Here is a 15481-nt window from a genome sequence, read left to right as displayed (position 1 = left end):
CAATTTTCATAGTCATGAAAATAAAGAAAACTTTTTGAATGAGAAGGTGTGTCCAAACTTTTGGTCTGTACTGTATATATATATAATGATTTGAAGATTTTTATGATCTTATGGGGGGATTTTTTAAAATAAAATACAAATAAAGAAAAAACCACAACGCCCATCCCATTCAGCAAAGACATCAAAACGTCACACGAAAACTAAACAAAATAAGGAACTCATTCCAATACTTTATCGAGAAATATTACCCATAATAAAAAAATAAAAAATAAACATTTCTATCTAAACTTATTAAATCAGTGTAATGAAAAGAGAGCTGCAAAAATGTATTTTGTTAGCCATAGGAAAAAAAATGTAAGGGCCACGCTCGCGTATTACTCCACTTTTACCAACTGACTTGCATAGCGCAAATGGCTCTAATTTCTTACACAAGAGGTTAATATCATTACAGCAGAAAATCGAACTACAAAAATTATTCATTCACCCAAACGATAAGACCATACATCACACACAGAGCAGAAGTGCAAATACAAACAAATGGCTTACAGTCAGAACATACAAATGTAACAGACATTTTTCAGAGAAGCAAACACAGTAGCAGGCTTGGGTAACAGATTATTATATAATGTATGGCAGTAGGCCTGCAAATTTAGACCATTTCAACAAAATCTGGAAAAAGGAACCCTAATATTAGGGAAATAAAACTAGCGCAAGAAAAGAAAAACAAAAAAGGGGAGGGGAAAGAGAAGGACATGTATGGGGAGAGAGAAAGAGTAACTTTATTCCTGCCAGTATCATCGAAGGATTGGTCTCACCACCCCCCCCCCCCCCACACACACACACACACACACACACACACACACAGGTACTGTCTCTCCACACCAATCTATAATTTCTCATTTTCACATACATTTTCACATATTGCTGGATGATTTGGCATAATGTGAAAATGATGGACACTTTGGAGGAGCCCACTATAGGTCAATATGTAGCTAGTGTCTTGTGTTGGATCTATCGCTATTTTGTGGTAAGCCAAATAATAATGATAAAAATTAGGACGTGCCAGTCCACCCCAGTGAACAGGCAAACAAAGTTTTTTTTTTACATTTTTCTAGGGATACAGCCCTTAAAATGTGAAAGAAGTATAGAAATTTAGACAACAGTTTTCTTTTAAGTAGGTTAACTCTACCAACCAAAGTGAGGGGAAAGGAGATCCATTTCTAAGCTGATTCCTTCACCAACTCTGGTAGGGGCAGTATATTATCAGTGTAAGAAAGGCTGAGAAGATCAGCGAACAAGACAGCCAGTCTGACTGACCCACCAAAAAGGAGTAGGGATTAGTACATCTCCCATCTCTGCGTCAAAAGTAAATTTTGTCCCAATTAACATTGACCCCAGAAAAGGACCCCCCAAAAAATTAAAAAAACAACAATCACATTGGTTGGGAATGTCTGCAGGTCTTGTAGAAAAAAACAAGTATTATCAGCATATAGAGCTATACGTTCCTCAAAGACTACAATATTTAGGGATGCCCGAATGTGAATAGTGAAAGGCTCTATGGCTATAGCAAATAAAGCAAAGGACAGGGGGGAAACCCTGCCATGTGCCTCTACCTAAAAAAAACTTATCAGATATGTAGGTATTCGTTTTCACATGAGCAACAGGTGACGCATATAGGAACTGTAGCCATTTAAGGGAAAATTAAACCAAAACGGCATATTACTGCCCAGAGATATATCAATTCTACCGAATCAAAAGCCTTAGCTTGGTCAATGAATACCAAGGTGTGTATACCAGAGTTATCATGAGTTAGGGAAAGATCTTAATCAGGATTGTAGTATCGCTATTAAATAATTAAATAGGTCTGTTCGATCCACAGTCAGTTGGGTCTTTCCCAGGTTTGAGCATTAATATAATCAGGGATTCATGCATACTATCAGGCAGAGATCCGCTTTGCAGGATAGAATTACAAAGGGCAAGAAATATAGATGCCAGGAAATCAACCCCTATTTTATACCACGCGGCATGAAGCCCATCAGTTCTAGGTAACTTCCTGATGAGGAAGGATTTAATTGCCTCAACTATTTATTTTTTAGTTAAGTAGTCACTAACTCTTCACAGAAATGTATATAAATCAATAGTACAAGTGACTGTAAGAAACTTTGTAATATGTATTATCAGTGATAAATATCTAGTTCTCCTGTTATCAGCTGCTTACCCCTTCCTAATTGCTTTTCAGTTTGAAAAATGACTTAAACACGTCCAGGACTGATCATTCCCACAGAAGGATCATATTGCACATAATATAATACAAGTAAGTCTATGAAGAGAGCAGGGGGAGGAGTGAGCAAAAGCTGAGTGATACAAAAATCCGGGGGAGAGACAACAAAGAAACTGTTGCAGCTTAATATGAAGTTTATATCTCAGCTCAAGTGCTTTATTCACAACCATGGAGGTCAGTATTTCTCTATAATGTCCTCCATATACCTTGAGCTGCTTCTCAGTGAGTAAGAGATAGGAAGCAGATTCTCCTCTATTTTCTGTGTGCAGTGGATGGGAACTGGTCTCCACTCACCAGATCTGGCCAGGGGAAAACTGCTAAAGAAGCCAGATACAATTCATATAATGGCCAGAAATAGTGTTATTCCTCATGTACATACACTGTACTACTAATTAATGCAAAGTTTGAGGTATATTGGCTTGAGTAACGTCTGTATTACATGTAGTGATCCTATAGGCAATTGTGGGGAAGGAAGCGTTCCTTCCTGGTAATTGCCTGCTCGCGAGCCCAGGAGAGCGCTGCTATTACATGCAGTGATCTCCTCCACAGCATGGGGATCAGCGATCGTTATGCCATCACTCGTCCCCATGCTGTCTAATTGTTTGCTGAATGCTGAAAGATCACAATTGCTCGATGAACAAGAACGGGTAAACAGCGGCAGTATTAGACTGCCAGATGATCGCTAACGAGCATTATGAGCCTCATGCCTGCCTGGATTTCTTCTGAGTGCAGGAGCGCATGGCGTCATTGGTTGCTATGACGCCGTGCGCTTCCTGCTGCTGCCGCAGTACAGTAATATACTGGTATAGATCATACCAGTGTTCCACTGTACTGCGGCCGCAGCAGGAAGCGCACGGCGTCATAGCAACCAATGACGCCATGCGCTCCTGCACTCAGAAGAAATCCAGGCCAGTATCACACGGTCCGTGTTCCACGGACGTGGGCATGGGGCTTAATACAGCCCTAAGGGTTATTTTACAAATGTATATAAAGTGAATGGGCACTCTGATAGATGGAGTCACATACAGAATCAATACCAAATTTATCCAATTTAATAACACAATAGAACACTATAAGTATAAAATCCTAGCATAGATTACCATATAGAATATAAAATAAAATATTATAAAATATTAAAATAATGGCACTGTATGATACAGTAATACACTAATTAATGTTGACTGATGTTGATCCGACAATTGATATCGTCACAATTGTTCAATGGGCTTATGAAATGTTCATGTAGAAAAAAAGGAAGAAAAAAGAGAGTCCAAAGTTCCTCAATGTGAATATGAATGTAGATTATTATGCAGACTCACATTAATCTTGCAGAAAAATGATGATGGTAGTAATTAATATTGTTGTTCTCAATATACGATGGTATATGTTGGTAATACCGCACTCAGACGGTTTCTATATTAAATCTTTCCCAGAGTAAATTTTTTGATAGATAACAGCAAGCAGTGATTGCACAGATTTTACTCAGCTCTCGGTATGAGCAGCTATTACTCACAGTTAGCAGCTTCGGTTCGTGGCGTCCCACGAGCTGTCCTTATGTGGTGAGGTTGCTTCTTTATTGAAGATTTTTCATACGGTTGGTATACCGAATCTTTATTCTTTCTGTTGGAACACGGCTGTGTGGAGCTGTAACACACGCGGTCCCAATATTTGAGCTGACTTCCTTTGGCGTTCCACGTGTCTCCAAATGTACGGAGCTTCAGTGTTTGCTGAAATACCTGCTATGAACCGGTGGTTTGCAGGCTGTGGATTCCGCCGGTGGATTTCTTTAGTGAAGCGCTTCACTTGTGGGCCATCTAGTCGATGTTATCCAACATATGTCCGGCTGTTTAAGTCTGATGACCGAAGGTTATGGCGGGAACCTTCGGTCAGGAAGTCAGCTCAAATATTGGGACCGCGTGTGTTACAGCTCCACACAGCCGTGTTCCAACAGAAAGAATAAAGATTCGGTATACCAACCGTATGAAAAATCTTCAATAAAGAAGCAACCTCACCACATAAGGACAGCTCGTGGGACGCCACGAACCGAAGCTGCTAACTGTGAGTAATAGCTGCTCATACCGAGAGCTGAGTAAAATCTGTGCAATCACTGCTTGCTGTTATCTATCAAAAAATTTACTCTGGGAAAGATTTAATATAGAAACCGTCTGAGTGCGGTATTACCAACATATACCATCGTATATTGAGAACAACAATATTAATTACTACCATCATCATTTTTCTGCAAGATTAATGTGAGTCTGCATAATAATCTACATTCATATTCACATTGAGGAACTTTGGACTCTCTTTTTTCTTCCTTTTTTTCTACATGAACATTTCATAAGCCCATTGAACAATTGTGACGATATCAATTGTCGGATCAACATCAGTCAACATTAATTAGTGTATTACTGTATCATACAGTGCCATTATTTTAATATTTTATAATATTTTATTTTATATTCTATATGGTAATCTATGCTAGGATTTTATACTTATAGTGTTCTATTGTGTTATTAAATTGGATAAATTTGGTATTGATTCTGTATGTGACTCCATCTATCAGAGTGCCCATTCACTTTATATACATTTGTCTAACCTGGTGAGTAGGGTGTCGCACTAGTTTGGAGCACCTATACATCACCAACACAGGGGTGAGCCGTCCTATACCTTTCTGTTCTTATTTTACAAATACAGATGATCTGGCAGATTATCTAAGATGTTTGTGTAAATACTAGTTTTGGATAATATGCCTTTTGAATGGTGCTGGCAATCACCTGATGAACAAGCCAACAATTGTTCATCAGCTGTTTGTGTCGTTCTGCTAGTACAAAAAATGATCCTTCCTGAGCAACAGATTGCACTGTCTATACAATCATCTGCTGAACACAGTTTTAATATTAGACAAATTTACTAATCTGGCACATGGCCCTTCGTAAATTTGGAGTATCATAAATCCGGTGACAGATTAACTAGAACTAGAATCAGGTTCTTAAACCCAAAATTTGTTCAAGCACCAGAATTTTGTCCTTAGCCCAAAAAGTGTCTGTGTGCCAAAAACACTGTCTAGTCTAAGTTTACGCCACCTATAAGTTGGCATAATTTCACTCCAAAAATGTGCCATAATTTTGGCACATGGAGGTGCATTTAGGCCATGCCCCATTTCCCACAAAGCCAAACCCCTTGTTGGGTGAGGCACAAAGTGCTTAGAAAAGTATGTAAAACAGTTAATAAAAGTGATGCAAAGCATGCACCCACTTTTTTCACATCTGCCCCATTGTGTTAACATCCAGCAATTATAAAGAATGTCATCACTGTTTAGACATAATATTTACTGGTGTTTATACATTTATCTCTTATATAAACATTGCTACATTCACAATACTCATTGCATCACACATTGGACATGTTCCCAGCACTGGGATAGACTTTGCTGACACTAAATCTGATGACTCCTCCTGCCATTCATAGCATAACATGTTTTAACGTCATTTGCTATTATGTTTTACTAAGGCTTCATACTTCAAGTTAAGAAGGCAAACATGACTGAGCTTTCTTTTCAGCCAGTCTTCTTCTAGCTTCATTTTCTGGATATATGTCAGCCATATTAGCTATTAACAGGCTAATTTCTCTGTCACCTGGTCACCCCTGTCTGTTCTCCTGTTCTGCTTCTTCCATTCTTCTTACTGTGAAGAAACATGCTTGTTTGAGTCTACGACTGTATAGTTAGAAAGACAATCTTGTATCATAATGGTATAATCAGGAATGCTGATAAGCTCAGTAGTAACCAGTGAGGGAGGAAGTAGCTAGCTTCTTTTCCTACTTGGGTGTCAGTAGAAATTGATATAACAATCTGGGACCTAACTGAATCAATAGGAAGATATGACATGGGACAAATTCATTAAGCCAGTTCATTGCACTTAGTTTTTGTTCAAATATTTTCTGACAGTCTACTACTATGGGTCAGTAAATTACCAAGCACCTGCATATTGTCTAGATATTTATAACTCAGCTTTTTTAATTAACATAGTTTATAAGCTCCCATTCAGATTTATATGTAATATTGCATTATTTGCCTTGGAACTGTAATAGCTGAAAAATGGCTTAATGATTTTTTACAAGTGGAAAGCATGGATGGCAACCTTTTACTGGTCTCCATAGTCATAAAATCACCAGCTGCTGTGAGACGAGCATTAACATTTTAGATCAAACCTGACAAAATAACGTTTTATCATTTTGTAAAAGAACTTTCATTGTTGTAGTAAAAAAAATATACTCCAGGTGATAAAATAATAATGTGCTTTATTATAAGTGCACAACTATCTATCTATCTATCATCTACAATAGAGATGAGCGAACCACACGAAATTCGTTTCGGGTCCAGTTTGCTGAATCTTTGAAAAAGTTTGGCTCCGACCCAAATTGATTCAGGCTGAACGGAAGTTGCTCCTACTGCCCTGAAAGTTGGTATATAACCCCCTCTAGCCTCCTTGGACTGATAATTTTTAGGAAAACTTGTTATCTCTTTTAGTTTTTGTTTTCTGAATTCTTTTCCCCTCTCCAAGCTCTAGAACACAAGGACAGCAATAGTAAATGAGGTCTGAGCGACAATGACATACATGCTATGACATACATACAGCTATGGGTAAACGCTTGTCTGACTGCGTTAACATACAGCGTGTTTAACTACACAACACATCGCCAAGTCTCTCGCTTTTTCATATTCCAAGGCTTCCAAAAATTGTCCCTGACAGATGATGTGTAAACACACACGGTGTTATGGGATTAAAAAAAAATGGCTTGTGGGGTGGGGGGACCAAGCATCCAAAAATGTGCAGTGAGGATTTGGAAAGGTACGGATATAGCAGAATGCGGCTACAATAGTAATGTCAGCAGAAGCGGCATAGCATGGAACATATCAGGCTGCCTATGGGTAGTAGTAATAGTAGTAGTGGTGGTAGTGGTAATAGTGGCAGATGCTTTGCATTAATGGTGGTGTTAGTAGGGTATTAGCAGCAGCAGCCTCATGAAAGATGATGGTTGGCAGGCCCCAGCAGCGAGATGATGGTGGCGGCAGCAGTACAGAACGTGATGATGATAGGCAGGTCGCAGCAGTAATGGGCACTGCCAACGAGGCCAGATTTATTTATCGGCCTCAGCTGGAGGAGAGTGAAAATCTTCCAAAATCCAAGCTTGGTTCATTTTGAAAAAAGGCACTGGCAGAGGACAACTTGATCTGTTTGGGTGTCACCCCGCCTCCCATGACAATAAAAGCCCTCTCCGAGATGACACTGGAGGCTGGGCAAGAAAGACGAACGAGAGCGTGCTTTCCTATTTTGCCACTGTTCCAGTCTGCCTGCCCAGAAATCCATAGGGTCTTGGAACAGGGAATGCGCGAGAGACAGGCCTAAACCTGGGCGTTATGGCGGAAGCTGACGGCTTGCTGACTGGCCTCAGCCTGGCACGGCACGTGGAAAAACTACTCCATCATGTTGAGGAAACTGAAATGGCTGCTGCGGCATCTGCTGATCAAGGAGGCAACTCTGCATGGGGTGGAGAGGGACCTCTCTTTCAGACATGCTGGTGGCAGATGTCGAATTGCTGTAAGAGGCTGCAAGCTGTGTAGACAATGTTTTGTGTTAATAATGTAATTTATCCTCCTTTTCTGTGATAGTGAGGGTCTAAAAGCATGACTATCCAGAAATCATCATACTGCTTGATGGCACTAAACTGGCTGTCACTGTGTAAGCAAGCCAGTCTACAGATCGCCATTCTGGCCAGCGTGCCTGAGGAGCCAGTTCTTTCCACTTCCGCCCTGCACTGAAACAATTAGGTGTCATAGCCAGTGTCACTGTCATCATCATCCTCTTTCTCCTCCAACTACGACTCCTCTTCCTCCTCCTCAAGTGGCAGCATCTCCTCCCCCATGGGAGTTTCTCATTGTGGGTCCCCAACAGCTACAGGGTAAACAACAAGATGTGTTAGCTGTTCTTCCTTCTCCTCCTTTGTTGCTACCTATCACCTATCTTCAAAAATACATATAAGAGGGATGAGGGACAACTGCAGCATGAGCTGCCACTGCCAGACCTGGAAACAACACATGCTCCCTGATGAGGCAGTCTTGTGCATGCAGGGCCGGTGTTAGGGAGGGCAAACTGGGAAATTGCCCTTGGCCTCGATCCTCTAAGGGCCTCCTGCTTCAGGGCCCCCAGAATCAGTACCACCCCACAGATTGCAGAAGGTTGAACAGTCAGGACTCCAGAGTGGGGAATTTCCCGACTTAGGAGTCCCTGCTCTGACTCCATATATGCATGTGTCTATATATGGAGTCAATGTTATGAACATGAAAGGGGTATTCCCAAGCATGATCATTATGCTTAGGGACTCCCTGTGTATATAAATTTAATTTAGACTCTATTTTTTAAAATGTCTCTGTGGGGATTCGAACTCACAACCATCGACATTAAATGCAAAAACCTTAACCACTGAGCTGTAGAGCTCAATGCTAAGTTGTTACTGAAAAACCTCATATAGTACATATAGTACAAGAGAAACGTCTATGCGGTTTTTAACATAAGAGAAACTGACTTAGCAATGAACTCTATAGCCCAGTGGTTAAGTTTCTTTCCCTTAATGTAGAAGGTTGTGAGTTCAAATCCCCAAAGAAACTTTTTACAAATCGAGGCTAAAAACTTAAAGGATAACTGTCGTATTTTTGGGGGAGTATTGGATTGTGGTGATTAATATCACCTTGGTGGCCCTATTTCAACTTTTCACTGTGCATTCAATTACCCCTTAATTCCACATTTTTGTTCCCTGTACTGACTATTTTTACCTGTGCTTAAAATAGGGTTGCTAGGCATGGTCCATCTATCTGTTGATAGACGGAGCACGCAGAAGCACGCAGCGTGCAAGGTAAGATTACATTACTGACAGCCAGGGACTGTAAGTAAATGATTAAAGCCAGGTCCTCCCCAGAAGCTGATAACAGTGCCTGGGCTGTGTGCACTTCTCCCTGTCCCTGCGCTTGGCAGACACTCCCTCACTCAGCAGAGCTGGAGAATGCAGGGTTGGAGCAGCGCAGACCAGGGAAGGGAGATCTGCCGTCTGCTCAGTGTATAAATGAAAGCAACATGTGGTAAGAGGACCCCCTTTGTGCTGCAGGAGATTAACCCTTTAGGGGAAGGGCTCTGGTTACTGACACTTTTGGGGGGCTATTGTTACTGGCTAGTGAGGGCAGGCGGGATTAGCCTCAGGGTGAGGGCAGTGGCGGCCATCTTAACTGAATAGTGAAATTGCAGTTTTATGCAGACTGGTTGCTAAGGGCTGAATCTTATTAAATATGGGGTAAATCAGTCTAATAGTAACTGATTCTGGAATATCATGTTATTAGTAACTACATATATGAAAATTGAAATTAGGATCTAAATGTGACAGTTATCCTTTAAATACACAGGGTGTTCCCAACAGTCAAAAATTAGATTTTATTGAGAAAAAAATGGAGCAAAACGTAAAATATGATAATAACGTAAGTAAAGTAAATAACACCAGTTTTAACCTACACCAACTTTTTTAACTTCTGTAACCAGTATTTTTAAAATGTTTCTGTGGAGATTCAAACTGACAACCTTCTATATTAGAGGTAAAATCCTTAAAGGGAACCTGTCACCATGTTCTGACATATAAAACCAAATGTACCTTACTTGTTTACCCTGATAGTTCCCAGTGATCGATCCATAATCTTCTCAGGACTAACCTGTACTATTTTATCACCCTATAAAGCTTTCCGGCTCATTTGCATAAATAATTCCTTCCCCTCACACCATCATAACCTATTTCCCTCCCCCTAGAATTTGATTGATAGCCAATGTCTGCCCTCACTGCTTGTAAGCTCGTCCGAAATCGCGCACTTGCCCTTTCCTTTGAACTTGCAACGTAGTTCTGCCTGAAATGAATATTGTGCAAGATTTTATCGATAGGGGCGTTTCTTAGGTGGAGCTGAGGTGCTTGACTCAGAGAAAATCTGACTCTTCTCAGGTCAAAGATGTAAGATATGACTCTTTTATGTTAATTAACATAAAAGTCGGGAAAGCTTATAGAACGATAAAATAGGACAGGTTAGTCCTGAGAAGATTATGGATTGATCACTGAGAACTATCAGAGTAAACAAGTATTAAGGTACATTCGGTTTTATATGTCAGAACATGGTGACAGGTTCCTTTTAACCACTGAGCTATAGAGCTCAATGCTAAGTTACTGCTGAAAAACCTCATAGAAGTTTCTCTTGTATAATACAAGAGAAACTTCTATTAAGTTTTTAACACAAGAGAAACTTCGATGAGGTTTTTCAGCAATAACATAGCATTGAGCTCTACAGCCCAGTTGTTAAGGTTTTTGCAGAAACATTTTAAAAATAGAGGCTAAATGTAATTTAAATACACAGGGAGTCCCCAACAGTGAAAAGTTTTATTTTATTATGAAAAAAATTGAGCAAAACGTAAAATATGATCATACCACCCGTAATAACCCACACCAACCTTTTTAACTTGTGTAACCAGTATTTTTTGTTGGGAAAGGTGGCAACCCTAATAGCCCCCCACTCAGGACCTCTATAGGCCCGCCATAAGGGTGAAGAACTGTGTGAGGAGCTTACGGAGTGTAAATCTGTGAGGGAGAGCTGGAATCTACAGAATGTAACTGTGTTGTTAGTACATTATTACAAGATTTGGGGCCCCACTTTTGATTTTGCCCAGGGCCACATTTTGTCTAAAACCAGCCCTGGGTGCATGGCCTACTTGTTCACAGCTTTCTGCTGCTTGTACAGACGCTCAAGCATAAGCAATGTTATTCCAGCGAGTTGGAACATCAAGGATTAAACAGTGTAGCTGCAGACATTTCTGAGTCTGCAAGTCCAGTAGAATGTTCTTCACCACGTGAGAATGAATGAAAAGAGGGATAGTCTTCTGGACATTGCCTGCACCTTGCGCAAACCAGTAAATTTTGTTAAAAGGCCATGCAGGGAGCATCTGTTATTTCCCCAATATTTAGAATGGCCAGGATGTTGCGCCTATTGTCACTGACCACCTTGCCCAGTTGGAGTCGGCGGGGTGAGCAGCCAATGGCAGGCGAGGATGGGGAGGAGCCTCCCTAGCGTCACCCGTGATGGTAGGAAGGCTCGCCCCTGTCTGCCCTTTCCTGCTCCCCCCCGACACCCGATGTTTTTATTTATGTACAGGAAGAAGCAGCGGCGGCGCAGGGAGCAAAGTAAGTATATTCCCTCTGAGGGGCCCAGCACATGGTGGGCTGTTTGTGAAATTGGATAACCCCTTTAACCATTGATTAAAGAACGATGACAGCTGCATAAAGCATGGGCTGCATTGCAACCTTGGTTGCACGAAATCATATCTCAGACAAGGCTTGAACAAAAAATTGTGTGCACTTTACCTGTAAAAAGCAACAAAATCCCAGACAGATCAATGTTCACATTGTGGTCTATGATGTGCAACGTATTAAAAATCCAGCAAGTTTAGATTTTTCGCAACAGTTGTGTCATGGTTGTATTCTGTCTCATGCAGACAATGTCCAAACTTGCTGTGTAACTATAGTCTAGGTAGGAAGACCCCCTTACCACCTCGCCCAGGAAACATATGATTTTTTTTTCAGAGCACACAGTACAATTGTTACACATCTACCCTGTGCCCACTCAATAAACACTTTGCAGACTCTATATTAAATTAAAAAGTTGCATCTTGTCTAGACTCTGGGGCACAATATATTGTTGTGGTATACCATAGGACCCCTTGATGCATGCAGTGAATACACTATTTCAGGTTTATATGCACAATTGCAGTACATTTCCAAACCAAAAAACTATGTAATTATACTGCTCTACTGTCTAAAGAACAAATGAATAGAATAATAAAGAAAATAAAACCTATAGAATACATAGTCCCAATCGAGCGACCATAATCAGACCATGATCAGCCTCATCTATACATTATATCAGCTCCAATGGATACATCTTGTTTCCGTGACTTCATGTTAACATGGATACAAATTAGTATGGTTTCTATACAGTTTCCTAACCTTTACTGGCCTGTGAATGCCATATTTGTAGAACCGTTTTCTGAGAGCTAATTATCCTACAGCAAACAGATTAAGTGATTACTGAATGTACAGTTCACTGGTTTAATGACTTATGTGATGTTTGTGCAGTTGATAAATGCCTGTAACTATTGAGGTTATACATTGGTCGTGGAATGGTATGTCCAAAATCTTTACTTAGGGAGTAAATAGATTTATTAAGTACATATTCAACTAAGATAAAGTCAATCACTGCTTGCAGTACAAAGGCTGAACATGTGTAGCAAGCCCCTGAGGAGCCGATGCAGAAGATGGGAGTGGTAGTGGCCCTGATGAGATGTTCTGTACAGTGTACTCCCTCAGGCCATCACTCCCTAGAGATCGGTGCAGTGGAAATGTAGTCAGGCCAGAAGTAAACATATAACAGTCTCTTTTTAGTGCAAAATATAACCTAATATACATGCAATAGCAGCAAAGTCAAAGTGCAGTTTCTGACATCAGTTACGGAGGTATGGAGGCAGGCTGGATGGATGCAGATGATCACTTGTATACATAACTTTGTAGAACTTTGGTCTAGTAGAAGTTTAGGGTGACGGGTGTCTAAACAGTAATCCCTCACATTGCAGCAGTGTTGGAAACTCTTTACAAGGAGCAGGAGCTCTGCAGTGTGCTAACTTTCCTTCTTTGGCTACTCTAGAACTCCCCCTCCCGGCAGGAAGCAGGTCCAGCCCACTCTTACCAAGAGGGGAGAAACAGGATGGTTAGCCCTGTTACTGCCAACCACTGCCATCGATACCTCCTCTGGTGTGCCAAAACACAAAATATGTAACATTATTTTACACAATAAAACAACAATTTTAGTACAAGACCTCAACATAACAAAATGTGAAATAAGTGAGTGTCTGAAGACTTTCCGAATGCATTGTATATTGTATTTACCTATCTGGAAAATTATAACATGGGATAAGTAACCACATGAATTTGGTCATAAACTGTGAGCAGTGATCTGATCACTTTCCAATGGGAAATATTCTCAATGAGATAACATACCATAACCGCTGCTGTGGATTATAGCAGTGCAATAAAGGCTACTTTATACCTATTATGCCTCCTTTTATTAAATTAAAATTGAGTGAAAGTGATCAATTATTATGTAGTGTAAAAGTACTGAATCATCGATCGACAAGGGACAATTGTGTAGATTGTCGTTCTTGCAATTGCTGATGTAGACACCAAAAGCATCGTTCATTGTCTAGAATACCACACGTGTAAACCAGTATCGTTTACAGCATTGTGTCTCAATCCCTTCGTAAAGGGGCCTTTAGTCTGTAAAAGCATTCACTTCTGATTTATGAATATCCCTGCTAACATCCTATGCATAATCTCAAATTAACATTATTTGCAGAATGGACAATGGAGAAGAATAGGTGTTCATTTGTTATAAGCCGTATAAAGTATTAACTGGAAAGAACATGGCTATTATTGCAGCATAATCCACTCAGCAAATGGATTTAAATGAATTTAATACATATATTGTAAGGTAACAGTGGCGGCCGCTAAGCTCCACATAATTGAGAAGTGAAGCCATGGTTTTCTGAAGCGATGTAAATGGCATACTGTATGTAATCTGTATGTCCGTTATGACCAGGATCCATCTTAATGGAATAAATGACACTGCACATAGAAGCAGAGGTGGCAGAGGTTGGAAAGTGGTAATGGAAAGTTACAGTAAAAAAGTATACAGAATACATACATACTACCACTATACCACACACACACAGATAGTATGGCTATACAGCACACATACCTCAAGCCCTTATACTATGCACATATTTAGTACCACTATACCACAAATATATAGGGGGTAATTTATTAAGACCGCCGTTTAAGACGCTAGTCTTAATTACCCCTATAGCTGGTGGTGGATACACCGAAGTATGGAGAGGCACCGGCCTCTACATAACTTCGGCACATCCAGCGCCAGTCTAAATGTAAGCCAGTTTCCACACCTGAAATAGGCATAGAAAATTATAATGAGACGTGCCTACTGGCCGGTCCCCTTTTCTGCCGCGTCCACTTTTGTAGACCTGCCGTGGCGCCTCAATCTATGCCTGGAATAATATACGCATATTTCAGGATAATAAATGACCCCCATAGTACTTCTATTCAGTACACACACATGCATACATACATTACACTCATATACAGTATACACACGTGTACATAATACATAAATACATACATTAGAGCTGTCATATTGTAGCAGTAGACAAGTCGCTGGGGTGAGCAGGACAGAATCTGCTTGCTGCCTGAGCTACTCTGCAGTCTCTCCTCGTCCTTCTCCTCTCAGCCCAGAGATCTGCTGCCTGGATTAAGTTACAATAGTCTGCAATGGGTACCTGCACTAGGATGCGGGAAAAAGTGCAGAAGATCTGGACAATGTGCATTGCCCGGTGAGTACTTGCGGTTTTTGGTGCAGATTTGATGCAGTTTTGCCGCAGATCTCATCCTTCCATTGAAAAGGGTGAAATCCACACACAGATTAATTTCTGCACGGAACGAAAAAGCAAAGTGTACATGAGACTTGTCTAATCTTATACACTTTGCTGGTACTGTCTTACACTGCGGTTTTTCTGCTCGAGAATCCACAAGGTTGTGCTGTATAAACAGGGATCTGCTGACAGAAACACGGAATCTGTATAAGGACAAGCAATAGCAGCAGCCACCACTTGTCCCCATACAGTGTAGGTGATTGCTGGATGTACAAGCAGGCAGGAATGGTTCGTGGTGCCAGTCTTCTGGCTGTTGTACCATTCTGCAATACCGACAGAAAAAGAAGGGAGAAAGCAGAACTTCCAAAGACTCATGTCCTGCATGCCCCTCACATTTCTATCCGGCAGGTCTTGGACGAAGTGCTGGGTGCTCCTCTCTTGCTAAGCCTCTGTGAGACGGGTACAGGTTTTGTCTCTCAACCCATGCCAGCAGTCAGTGATCCTGTATCACAAGAGACAAATCTGATCTTATAATGTCCTGCTACATAGACCTCCAGCAAAAAGCTTTAATCTGTGGAGGAACCTGACAGCAAGTGTTTACTTACCCTTTTGTGCCACCACAGGC

The sequence above is a fragment of the Bufo gargarizans genome, chromosome 2 (genome assembly GCF_014858855.1).
Source record: "Bufo gargarizans isolate SCDJY-AF-19 chromosome 2, ASM1485885v1, whole genome shotgun sequence".
Taxonomy (NCBI): domain Eukaryota; kingdom Metazoa; phylum Chordata; class Amphibia; order Anura; family Bufonidae; genus Bufo; species Bufo gargarizans.
This window is presented reverse-complemented; position numbering follows the sequence as displayed.